At 45.7% G+C, this 12,490-nt stretch overlaps 1 protein-coding gene across 2 annotated transcripts in view; it reads left to right on the forward strand.

The window, feature by feature from the left end:
* The first annotated feature begins 4,301 nt into the window (after positions 1–4,301).
* The window catches only part of CLCN3 (chloride voltage-gated channel 3), a 139,235-nt gene continuing 131,046 nt past the window's right edge, over positions 4,302–12,490 (forward strand). For both annotated transcript variants that reach the window (XM_019534606.1, XM_019534608.1), the window contains exon 1: positions 4,302–4,440. The gene's annotated coding sequence lies outside the window, so the exon portion shown is untranslated. The remainder of the gene's footprint in view (positions 4,441–12,490) is intronic.

Consider the following 12,490-nt stretch of genomic DNA (forward strand, 5'->3'; position numbering starts at 1 on the left):
ATTTAGTATAGGAAAAAGATAGTAAATTGGCCAAGCGGGGGGGATGTCCTTGGTGGTGTTTCTGCTTATCAGGTACGAGATGCAAACTGTGCAGTTCTAACAACACTCTATTCATTATGCGTTTCTAATAATATTTCTAACAGGTTGGTGGAGGGACCTGTGGCAGTGCCCAGATTCTCAGTGGAGGTCTGAGGCTGCATATAGGACCCAGCATGAAGCTCAGTGGGGTGGGCCCTGAGCCTTGGGGAGCTATTAAGGAAGCTTCTGGGGCCAGGGATAAGAGGATAGCCCTGGGAGGGCTTGGGGACAGGGCTTAGAGCCCTGATCCTAGAGGTGGGTCTGGAGGCCTGAGGTGTGCGGGCTAGGAGCCTCGAGAGTGTGTGTGGGGCCTGGGGCCCAGTGTGTGTGTGTTTGTGTCAAGAAAGAACCCAGTGCTAGCTAGCTGGAGTAAACATCTGCAAGGCATGGGACATGATAAGGGAAGTTTGAAGTCATATACATAGGCCCTTGTCATCAGGGCAGATAAATAGGCAGCCTCCCACTTGATTAACATTGGATAATTAGTAACAGCGAGGTGTGGCAGGTGAGAAGATGGGTGGCTGGCCCTAAGACAAGTGGGTGCATCTACATTTAGACCAGCCCCAGGATGCCCATGGGTTACACAGGCCAATAGAAAATATTATCTACTTCTGCTACTTCTCTCTATGGAATATATTTACATTACTAACATAATTGTTGTTATTATTATTGTTGTTAACATTTCTATTAATAGATATTTCTTCCAAAGAATATTAAAAGGCATCACAAACTAGAAAGAGACAACACTACTAGTCTTCAGCTGAATCAAATGTCCTGTTACCAGATAACACAGGAGGAAAGGTATAGATAAATTTTGAAATAGGACAAAGGAACAAACTGTTTTATATATACCCCACCCCCTATGCCCCCACCAATAATGCCATGAAATTGTTGAATTGCATTTTCTGGGTGTCTTGGAGCTTCAGTTCCATATTGAAGACTCGCACAGTAAAACACATGGTCCTCTGTTCATCTACATCAGAAAGCAGAAAGGCTTAGAGCCTTAGAGGTTTGAACTTCAGAGACAGGAACAGTATAAAAATTAGCACTTGACATGATTTTCTCTCTGTCTTGATAACTCTTTAATGACCAACAGGGAAAAATACAAAAAGGAAAATGAGGGTACATGATCAAGACATATTAGTACAAATAAAAAGAGAAAAAAGTAGATAGACTAAGGCCTAGAAAGAGTTTCAGTTAGCAAGGGACATAAAATGTAACATGAAAAGATTCTATAAATGTATTTTAAGAGGAAAAAAACAAACAGTAGAGGTTCATTACTAAAAAGTAAGAAAGAACACATAATGGATAACAGAAAGCAGAATATTAATTTCCCTGTTTGCTTATTTTTTTAAAAGATGATTATACTGTGACCAGATACCTAAATTTTAAGGAGGGAAAGCAGATCAGAATAGGGAAACAATATTTACTGTATTTACCTGAATGCAAAACAACTCTGAATTTAGAATGATGCCCCAATAATTAAGATTCTATACATGGAACATTTACAATTTTTTTATCATTTTTCATGTACAGAATTTAATTACAGGCAGTCCTTGGACTTAAGACACAATTGGTTCCTGAAAATGGCATCCTAAGTCGAAATGTTATAACTCAAAATCAATTTTCCCATAGGAAACAATGTTATAAATGGGGGATTGGTTCCTGATCCAAGGCCCGATACCCCGTTTTCACCAAAAATAACCCAGAATTTTGTAGTCAATCAATTATAGATGAGTAATATAGCTACATTAATGTATTTCTATTGTAAGTAGCAATCATATTGATTTGGAAGGGCTTCTTTGAGGTGACTTTGCTGTACTTTTTGAAGGGCCCTTGGTTGGACTTTTCGAACGGTTCTTGGCTGGATTCTTTTCAGGAGTCTTGGCTGCAGATTTTTCTGGAACCTTGTCTGCTTTCTTACAGAAAGTGTCCAAGGAAGTTTGGACAGATGTTCTCCAGGGAGATGGGTGGCACAGTGACTTGCTTGCTGCTATGGTGTCACATCAGATCAAGTGTTGTAAAGTTGAAACAAGGTGTCAATTTATAAACATTGCAAGTGAGAAATGTAACTTGAAACGTTTTAAGTCAGTGAATAAAGCAGTGACAGGGGGGACGGGGAGTGGAGGGCAGGTGTTTGGGAGGTGGAGAGGGGAGCAGTGGGGGTGGGGAGGCAACAGCGGGGTCAAGCAGCTTACCCTCATCACTCTGCCCCTGCTACCTGCTCCCACTGTGCCCGGCCCCCCGCAGCCATAGGCCCTCTGTCCCTTCTCCCTCGTCTTGCCTCCCACTGCTTACCCTTGCATTGGTGCCAGTAGGCTCCATCCCCAGTTTGGCCTGTGACACAGAGCGTGGTCCCAGGCTAGAGCAGGAACAGAACATGGTTTTGAAAATGAAAGGTCATTTCTTGGAGTCTCAGACCAGCAGAGACTCCCATACCTGAAGAAGGGCAACTGTGCCCAAAAGCTTTCCAACTACTCAGTTGGCCTAATAAAACATATCACATCTCCCCAAAGAACCTTGCCTGCTCATGCCCTTAGACCAGGGGTAGGCAACGTTTTTTGGCCAGAGTGCTGAAAAAAACACAACGTCTACCTACCATAGAAGGTGCTGGAGTGCCGGCATGCCAGAAAAACAAAATGAGGGTGGGGGGTGGGAATTACATGGCAGGACGCACTGCATATTAGTATTTAATAAACATAAATGTTGCCTTTGGTGTTGCATATTCCTTTTTTGTTGAGCATGTTGCAATGAGAGACAAATAAGAGAAAGAGGAGAGAGAAACAGAAAGAAAAAGGAGAGGAAAGAGAGAACCAGACATGCACACATGCACACAGAGAACCACAGGCACAAACACAGAGAACCAGACCACACTCAGAGTAGACACATGCACACACACATCCAGAACCTGACACGTGTGCACACAGACGCACAGAACCAGACAGAGACAGACAAATATACAGAACCAGATGTGGAGGTGCATGGAGCTGGGCTTCTGGGCCACTGGACAAAGTCCGACCCAACAACGCCCTGGTCCCGCCAGAGCCCCACAGGTGGCCGAGGCTCCGGTCTGGAGCCTGCCCATCCACCCAACCACCCACCGACCCCACACAGCTGAGCCCACAAAAGGTGCGGTGCTCCTGGCAAGGGGCAGCGCCAACCTCACCCTGGTGGGGAGCTGGGCTGGGGCTGGGCTTGGAGAGGGTGGGAGTCAGGTGGGCTCAGCTGTAAACCATGCTGCAAGTAGACTGGGCTCTGTGGTTAGCAGCAGCTACCAGAGCCTGGGCCGACTACAGCTGCTCTGGGCTCTGCCATCAGCTTCATACTGGTGGGTGCACGCGTACCTTGGAGTGGATGGTGGGGATAGGGCCTGGGGCAGCACAGCCCTCCCGCTGTCCACTCTGAGGTGCACGTGCGGTCGCCACCTGATGCCAGGGCTGTGGAGCTCAGTGCAGCTGTTTGCAGCCTGCCTGCTGCAGCTGCCCAGAGCCCGGGCTGGCTATAAACAGCTGTGCCAGGCTCCAGAGCCCAGTCATCAGCTCTGTGCTGGCAGTGGGGCAGAGGCCGGGGTTGCGTTGCCTCAGGCCACTCCCCCACCGTCCGCGCTGAGGCGCGTGTGCACCCACCAGTATGGAGCTAAAGCCGGAGCCCAGAGCAGATGTTTGCAGCCTCCTGGCTGCAACTGGCCCAAGCTCTGGGTAGCTGCTGCCAACCACGGAGGGCTTGCAGCTGCCCAGCCGCCTGCTGGGAGCAGCCTGGGCTTAGCGGCTGGCAGCAGCTGCCTAAAACCCAGGCTGGTGGTGGTGTGCAGAGGAAAATAGCCTCGTGAGCCATGCTGGCCACACATACTGGGGGTCGCTGACCCCTGCCTTAGACCAAAAACCCAACAGCAAACTCAAGAAGTCGATTAAGACTCCTTGAAGGTGACTTGGGCTTTGCACATGCTGCATCAATTAAGTGCTTCAAAAATGAGTGTACATTTTGAACACTTTCCCTACTACCGCCTGTACATTGTATTGTACAAAGGTCTGAATAGTCGTACAGTTACAAAAACGATCGCAGCGCTGGAAAGCAGGCAAACCCCACAGAAGGCGGGAACGAAAAAACGCGGAGGAACGCAGAGCCGGACCCTTTTCGGGAACGGACCAGTGACACCGGAAGTGCCCGGCATGCAACGGAGTGGCGGAAGCGCCGCGCCAGTTGTGCGCCGGCGCGGCCGGAAGTCCCAGCTCGACGCTCCAGCGGGTCAGCGGCTGGCCCGTAGGACGGAGCCAGGGGTGGGGGCGGGGCGCGGAGCAGAGCCCAACGGCCGCCGCAGGAGAATGAGCGAGCTGCCCGCCGGCAGCGGTGCCCTGTGGGCTGGTAAGGTGCGACGCGGCCCGGCCCCGAGTACCTCTGCACTCAGGTCGGTCGGACGGGACTAGAGGCTGGGGTGGCGGGCGCGGCCCCCACAGCCCGGCCCGCAAACTCCCCTCCCCCCTCCCTGTGCTGGACTGCGCGGGGCTGCTCCAGCGGCCAGCCGCCTCGGCAGGCGCGTCCGGCTCTGCGCAACTTTCTTCTGTCAATACTGTGAGCTCCGCAGCGGGCCCCCGGCCCCATCTTCTGACCCTTCCCGGCCTAGTCCCCTGCCCTGCCGTGCTGGATTGGGAGTGAGCTTTGCTGCTGCTGAAGGGAGGGCGTGTTTGTCCAAAACCAAATGGGGGCAAAGCTTGGCCCTTTCTTTTTCATGTTATTTCAAGTGTGTTAATCTTGCCTGCCCTGTACTCTGCCACTGTTTGTAATGGCATTGCTCTCTCTGAAGGAAGGATTTCTTCAGGCCATATTTTTTATTGGATCGACTGTGTAGTTGGGATGAAACTTTCCAATGCAAGACGTGCGATCAGAGACCCGTAGAAGGATATTTTGTCTTTGAAAGCTTGTCTGACTTTTGACCAAAATTGGTTCAATAAAAGATGCCACCCTAAGAAACCCTAAGTTGCCTCTTGCATAATTTCTGGACTGTCACAGTTGCAGCCTTGCTCTTGCGCTGTCAATCCTCTCTGTCAGCCCTGCTCATAAATCGGTTGTTCGTTATCTTTGCTGTGGAAGGGAAAATGATTTTTACAAAATCCAAATGGGGACGGAGCCTTTCAGATCTGTCTGTTAGCCTTTTATTTTTCCTGGTATTTCAAGTGAATTAACCTCAGAAGCAAAGCTGTACGCAGTTTTGTTTACACTGTGCTTCTCTGTTGTGACTGGTGAACTGCCATCTCCCTTCCTGCTCCCTTTCAGTGGTTACCTGTTTTGACCTCCCTCTTGTCTTTCTCCCATGGTATTTCCTTCTGTTCTGCTCTGGGGGCTGCTATGTGTGTGCAGGGAGCCTGTTCCTACATGCTGTAATTCCAGAGCATCCAAGCAGACTTGATTAATTGAGTCTGCTGAAGTGTAGAAACTACCATGCTCCAGCAGCCTTCAGCATCACGTGTATCAGCATCCCCATGCTGAAAAATGGCACCTGGGTGCTTTAAACTAAAGCTTATTGGATGTGCTTTAGTTCGAAGCACCCTGCCGTCATTTTTCAGCACAAGAACACTGATGCACGTGATGCTCCACGCATATTTATTTAGTGCGGCTCGCAGAGCTGCGTTCATTAAAGTTGGGTTCCCCGCCCCCCCCACGCCTCCTGGAGTATGTGTATAGATGCCCTTTGAGCTTGAGGCGGTATTATCCCTGAATATATCAATGCCTATGAGAGAGAGGCAGAATCCAGGGCAGGGTGGTACTTTCTGAATGAACTTGTTCAGTAAATCATGAGCTTTCATAGACTACAGCTTGCTTTATCCTATATAGTAGGCTATTCAAGTTGTAAACATGTTATGTACTTGTAGACCACTTGTTAGTCTGTATGGTGCCACCCTGCACTGCTTTCTGCCAGTCTTTGTATATTGCCTTGGCTCTGATTCTGCTTCCTTAGCTTAGATTGGAGCCTTACATCGTAAGTGTTTTCAGGTTGGGGTTTGGCCTTTGGGGTCTATGAAGAGTGCCTATAGCATGTTAGGTGTTAACAGACTACAAATTGTATTACTTGTAGTCCACCTCATGTTTAGGTGACAGCAGGCTCCAGGCTTTGTAGGCATTGAGTGTTTCTAAAACTTGGAGATGGCTTGGGACATTGCAAGCCTGTGGTTGAAGTTTTATACTTTAGAATTAACCTAGATCAAGGGTTCCCAAAGTTTTTATGGCCTGGCAAACTGTGGCCTGGAAGTGGCTGTAGGCCGGCAAACTGCAGCCCAGCAGTCGCAGCTGACTGCAGCTGGAATTTCTGACCAGAAGAAGGTAAGGGATACCACTATCCCCCGAGGGGAGGGCAAATCCTGTACTGCTGCGGACCCTGCGGAAAAAGCCATGGCCTCTGCCTGGCTTTGAGGGGCTGTGTGGCTTGTCGCTCCCTGGCCACTTCCGGTCTAGCAACCGACTCACCGTGGTCTGGGGGTTGAGAATTACTGACCTAGATTAACTTTCCTTGCATAGTAATAGAGAAAAAAGAAGAATGTGCTGACCGGTGATTCTTACCAGGTGTCATGGCTGCCTGGGGTACCTTGAGATCCTTTCAAGGATGCCACACAATATAAAACCAAAGATTTCAAATAGGAATATGTGCTGTGGAAAACATTCTGAACTACTGTGACCTTTCTGAGTTCTTTGCAACAGAAAAATTGCTCTATTATTTCTCTAGTCAAAAAAAGAGTGAAAAAATTAAGAATTACTATTTTCTAAGGAGTGCCTTAAGTCCAACAAGAGGGGTGCCTTGAGTGTGAAAAGGTTGAGAACCACTGGTATTGACGATATCTGGAACGGAGGTTGGTGTGCCTTGCAGTAATCAGGGGATACCCTGTGTTTGCTTCAGGGTATTTTTTTGGTTTTGGTGTTTTGGAGAAAGTTTGAGTAAAGTGATTTGTGGTATATCAGCAGAGGATAGATGTTAAGAGGTTCAAGTTCTTTGTTGAACAGGTTTCTTACTAGAGTGGGGTATGCATGTGTCTATCTAGTCCTGTTTTTTCATGTATATTTTTATGTAGTATATGTTCTGGCACAGAATCCTTGGAAAATGGATGGAAAAAAATAAATGGGGGAGAAGTTATGTACTGTACCATCCTTGGTTGTCTTCTGAAGCTTTGACTATTTTTATTTTATTTATTGTACATGTGTATGTTATTCTTATCTTTTCCATCTAATTGGTTTTCTTCTTGATCGTTCTAGTTCATGTTTCTTTTATGCATCATTCTCATATTCCTCACACTTTCTTAGCTCACTGACAGGTCTTGTAGTATTAATTTATTTATTTTTATTAATTTCTGTTTTGGATCCTAGAAGCCAAAGAGAGGTCTCCCAAGGTTTATAATGTTAATAAAGCTTCTTAAATACCCTCAGTCAACTTTCCTAGCAGTACTTGAAACACTGCAATTTTTCTGTTGGCCAAGATAAGGGCTAAGCTATTTTGAAACATGGTATTCCAGGAAATATTAGAAACTTACATCTCTCAAATTAGTTTTTAGGTTAATCTCAATTTTTTTTCTCTCTGTCTCTGGCCAGAAGAGAATCTATCTGGTTGCGGGTAGCAAGTTGCTATTCTGAACAAAGTGTGGGTCAAATACAGAATTGAGAACCATTTGTTTTGCTAAGTTTGGAATCACTTAGCATGATTTCATGGTGTCTTTTACTATTGCTTAAGTATATAGAATTGCTTATGAGCATGAAAGCCATGTCTCTGCCAAGCCACAGAACCCAAGCCAGGCAAGCATATGCTTACAAGCTATATCTGAATGCAGGATGTCAGCAAGGATACCTCTTGGATTTCCCTGCTGCCTACATCCTCATGCCTAGGGACCTCCCAAAGTCATGGTGGAAGTGTGCTGCATAGTGACTCCTTTAATTTTGCAGTTTCCCCTGTGCACCCCCACACCTGGTTGCCAGAGGGGCTCTGCCACTCACTGCTTACTCATGATTGGAGGGGAGGCAAAAAACATGTTTTTTAAATATGATATGGTTTTTGCCTTCTGCTGCTGATTGGCTGACCTGACAGCCCTGTTGCTTGGTGCTGATCAGCCAGGAGGCAAAAACCATGCCATAATTAAAACTGGTTTTGCCTCCCTGCTGATTAGGGGTGAACAGTGAGGCTCCTCTGACAGTCAGTGGTGGGGAGGAGGGGGTGCGCCTGGGAAACTGGAAGATTAAAGGAGCCACCATGCAGCAGGCTTCCACTGTAGGTCACTACTCATGCCATTCACTCCTTGTGTGCCACTTCTATGGTAAACAAACTATCCTGGGAAGCAATACCCTCAAAAAAGCTGTGCTGTTTCACAGGAGGTGTCTCCTGAGCTGGAACTGCAATAGCATTTGTGCAGTGGTACAGGCAGCTAATTAGCTTACTTGATGTCCTGTTTGGAGCAGCATGATGTGGGAGGGTGCTGGTGCCTGCCCTGGTAAGTTTGTCACACAGATGGGCCTTCTGTCAATGGCAAATAGATGACAGCAGTAAGTTGATTTTTTTTAAGTTCCTTGTTTTCCTCATTTTGGTCTGGGAGAAAATAAAAGCTAGCAGTGCTTTCCTGAACTTGTACACAGACTTGCATACGGTACTTTCATATTCATATTAATATTAAACTAGTGGATTGAGTCATTGGGTTAAAAGCTCCTGTTGTTTTAAATGGGGCTGTTTTTTTTTCTTTTATGATTAATTAGAAAGCTTTGTTAAACTTTTTAATTTTTGTTAAACTGTGTAATGAAAGCAAAACTTTTAGGGAGAACTTTGAGGAGTACTGGCAGTGTATAAACCTGTATTTTTTTTAACAAGGTGATATTAGAGTTTAAAAATCTAGCTCTTTGATTTATATAATTTCATGAAAATGAGTGTGATCTCTGGGGCCTTACATGTTGCATGTTTGGTTGGGTGCGTAGCCCCTCCCCTCAACTTGCCTGCCATGACTTTGATGTCAATCTATCAAGAGAAGGGTTTCAGTGGAGAGCTTCCTGGGAGGGCCTCCTGACAAACGGCAGTACTCTCAATTGCTTGGCGCAGTGTTCCATGGGGCTCCTCCTCCCCTACACCTTGTCCACTTGCCAACCGGATGGGTGTCAGTATAATGGTGATTGCGGCCCTGCGGGGGTTGCCCGTAGCTTGCTTCGAGTGGGGTCCCATGTCTGAGAGGACTCAGTTGACTCTTATCCCTCCGGCCTCGAAGCAGGGCCTGCCTTTCACTAATCTCTTTGATTTTCCATTTTTTTTTTCTTCAAAAGAAATATTCTAAGTAGGAGTGGGCTGTGGAGCTGCCTCCTTTACTCCAGCCTCCTCCAGGGGGCTCAAATGCCTCATCTGCTCTGCTCGCTGCAGGGAGCTTAAATGCTTCCTTTAGTTTGCCTTCAGCGGGGAGCTGGAGGGTTTCTCCTCCTCTGTCTCCTACAGGGGGGCTTGAAGGTTATTTATAAATCTGTTTTCTTGAAAATAAACTTCCTTGCCATGCCATGCTTCCATAATTTAGTTATGTACTTGCTTTTATAACCTGGCTTTTTGCTTTAGATTTAAAAGGCTTGCCGTAAACTGAACTGTTTCAGTGATGCATACTGAGTGTGACCCCTTGACACTGTCAGCAGTGCCTGGAGGAGCTCATTGCTCGCCACCCCACCACTGACACTGCCGGCTTCTGCGGGCGCAGTCCATGATCCCTGCTGGCCACTGCTGGTGGTCACTGACTCTTGGTCAGCACTTGCCACCATGCTCCATGCCTCCCCAGCTACTGGGGGCATGAGTTGTTCATGCCCTTCTCCCACTCCCTGCAGCCCCAAGAAGCTTATTGCAGGCTAAAACTTTACCAGTGAGTAAGAGACAGCCTGTGGCTTCCTGCTTTTCAAGGCAAAAATCTGGGTTTTTCTCTGTTAAAAAGGGGAAAATGCATGGTTTTCTGCAGGAAAGGGAAACCTCAGATCCCTGATTATCAGTACAGTGTTTTGAGTATTTATATAATGGCTTAATTTCACAAATTACACTAAAAAATGCTTAAAGTTGGTATTCATATAATTAAGAAATGACTCAGAAAAATTAACCTTTTTTTGAACTTGCAGAACAACGTGTTATACAGGCAAAATATAAGAATAGTATCTTAATTCCTTATTTAAAGAGGGTTTTTTTTCTTTTTAAATTGGGTTTTATAGGTGTTCTGGAAAAGACTGGTAGCTGTGGTGGTCATTAAAGGTTAGTGGCATTAATAACAGTGTATCTGATTAGTATTAATAGTTTAAAATAGATTACAAGTAGTCATTCTTTATCAATCAAAAAGTGGTTAGACATGAGAGAAGGTAAAATAGATTAACTGGAAGAACATTGTATGTTACTTTTTGTTTGTTTGCTTCTTTTTAATAGTGATAAAACCATCAGATCTTTTCTTGGACATTTGGAAGCTGGAAGGTTCCCTCCAGACTTCATGCTGTCTGCAAGCCTCCTTCACTTTTTTGGGCAAGCAGAATACCTCTTCTAGTGGTTCTGTTGACTTGACTTGGGCTTAATTTGGAATTTATTGAAATTATTAGAGTAATCATGTCTTTCTACAATCACTGTAAATTAAATTAATTTTTGGCAATTTGAATCTTGAATTCCAAGTTACTTTTAAAATGTACCCAATCAGATTGCATTTTTTATTACAAAATTGAGGTAAATGAATTGATAAAAGATGTTTGAGCCACCCAAAGCATTCTGTGGGCAGCCACTTCCTATTTCACCTTCTCATTGATTCTTCAGTGAAGTTGTCAGTATTGGATTTGTGTGAGTTTATGTCCATGATCTGGTGCAATGAATGGCATAAAAGTATCAGTTCATAAGCAGGGGTGTAGGTTGTAGCCGTGTTGGTCTAAGGACATAGGCAGACAAGGTTCTTTGGGTGAATCTGATATATTTTATTAGACCAACTTAAATAATTGGAAAACAATTATTAAGCAAGGTTTCAGGTTCAAAAACCCTTCGTCAGGCTAAGGAAGTTTCTGCAGTAGGTGTGTGCTCTTCCTGGATGGAATGAAAAGTAAAGAAGCCAGAGGCTGGGCTAGTATGCATGCAAGACAGGCAGTCAGTGAAAATGTAGATTGAGGAGTCAATGGGTGAGAGACAGGCTGGGGGTGGTGGGGGGAGGGGAAGAGAGAGAAGGGGGATGAATAGTGGAGAGATACCTAGGGTGTCAGATGTCAGGCAGGTGTCATAAATCCAATATTCATATTTAGTCCATGATTTTTATTATCCAGGAGGTTAATGAAGTGGAGTTCATAGGCGCGTCTCTGGGAAGTGTTTTGTAAGTTTCCTTTGAGGATCAGGACTGAGAGGTTGGAGAGAGAGAGGTTTTCTTGTGAGAAATGTACCCCCACAGGTAATTGGGTATTCTTGTCTTTAATAGATTTCTGGTGTGCATTCATTCTGGTGCACAGTTGTTGTTTGGTCTCTTCTACATATTCTCCATCAGGGCATTTGGTGCATTGGATGAGATGTATTACATTTCTGGAGGTGCAGCTGTAAGATCCGGGAATGCTGATGGCTCTGTTGTGGGGTATAGTAATTGTGGGGGTGGTGGAGATGTGTTGGCAGGTTTTGCATTTCTTGTCATGGCATGGTCTGGATCCAGTTGGTGTGTTCTGGCCTTGAGGAATTTTGCTTCTGGTGATGAGGTTAGCGAGGTTTGGTGCTTGTTTGAAGGCTAGGATGGGTGGCTCTGGGAAGATCTTTTTAAGAATAGGGTCTCTTTCTAGTATGGGTTGTAATTGTTTGAGGATTTTCTGTACAGGTTCGAGGGAGGGCTGATATGTCATAACCAGTGGTGTGTGTTTTATGGGGGGTTTTCTTCTGTACTGCAGCAGTTCTTCACGTGGTATCCAGGTGGGTCTTTCAAACGTGTGATCTATCTCTCTGGAGGAGTGTCCTTGTTAGGTGAAAGCCTTTTTAAGATTGGTGAGGTGGCAATCCTGGGTGTTCTCCTTAGTGCAAATTCAGTGGTATCTGAGGGCCTGGCTGTATATCACAGCTTTTTTGGTGTGTTTAGGGTGATCGCAGGTTCTGTGCAGATATGTATGTTAGTCTGTGGGTTTCTTGCATAACGTGGTCTGTATTTAATCATTCTGGATACTGATCATCGTGTCTAGAAAGGAGATGTTCATGCTGGAGTATTCTAGAGAAAGTTGGATGGAGGGATGGTGATTGCTGAATTTCTGATGGAACTCAATCAGAGATTGCAGGTTTTCAGTCCAAATGATGAAGATGTCATCAATATATCTTAAGTATAGCAAGGGTTTGATGGTGCAGTGGGGCCATTTTGGTGCCCATAGCTGTTCCCATCATCTGGGGGAAGTGTTGATTATTAGAAGTGAAATTGTTGTGTGTGAGGATGAAGCGTATAAAGTC

Source organism: Crocodylus porosus, unplaced genomic scaffold, assembly GCF_001723895.1.
Source record: "Crocodylus porosus isolate Cpor-Errol unplaced genomic scaffold, CroPor_comp1, whole genome shotgun sequence".
Taxonomy (NCBI): Eukaryota; Metazoa; Chordata; order Crocodylia; family Crocodylidae; genus Crocodylus; species Crocodylus porosus.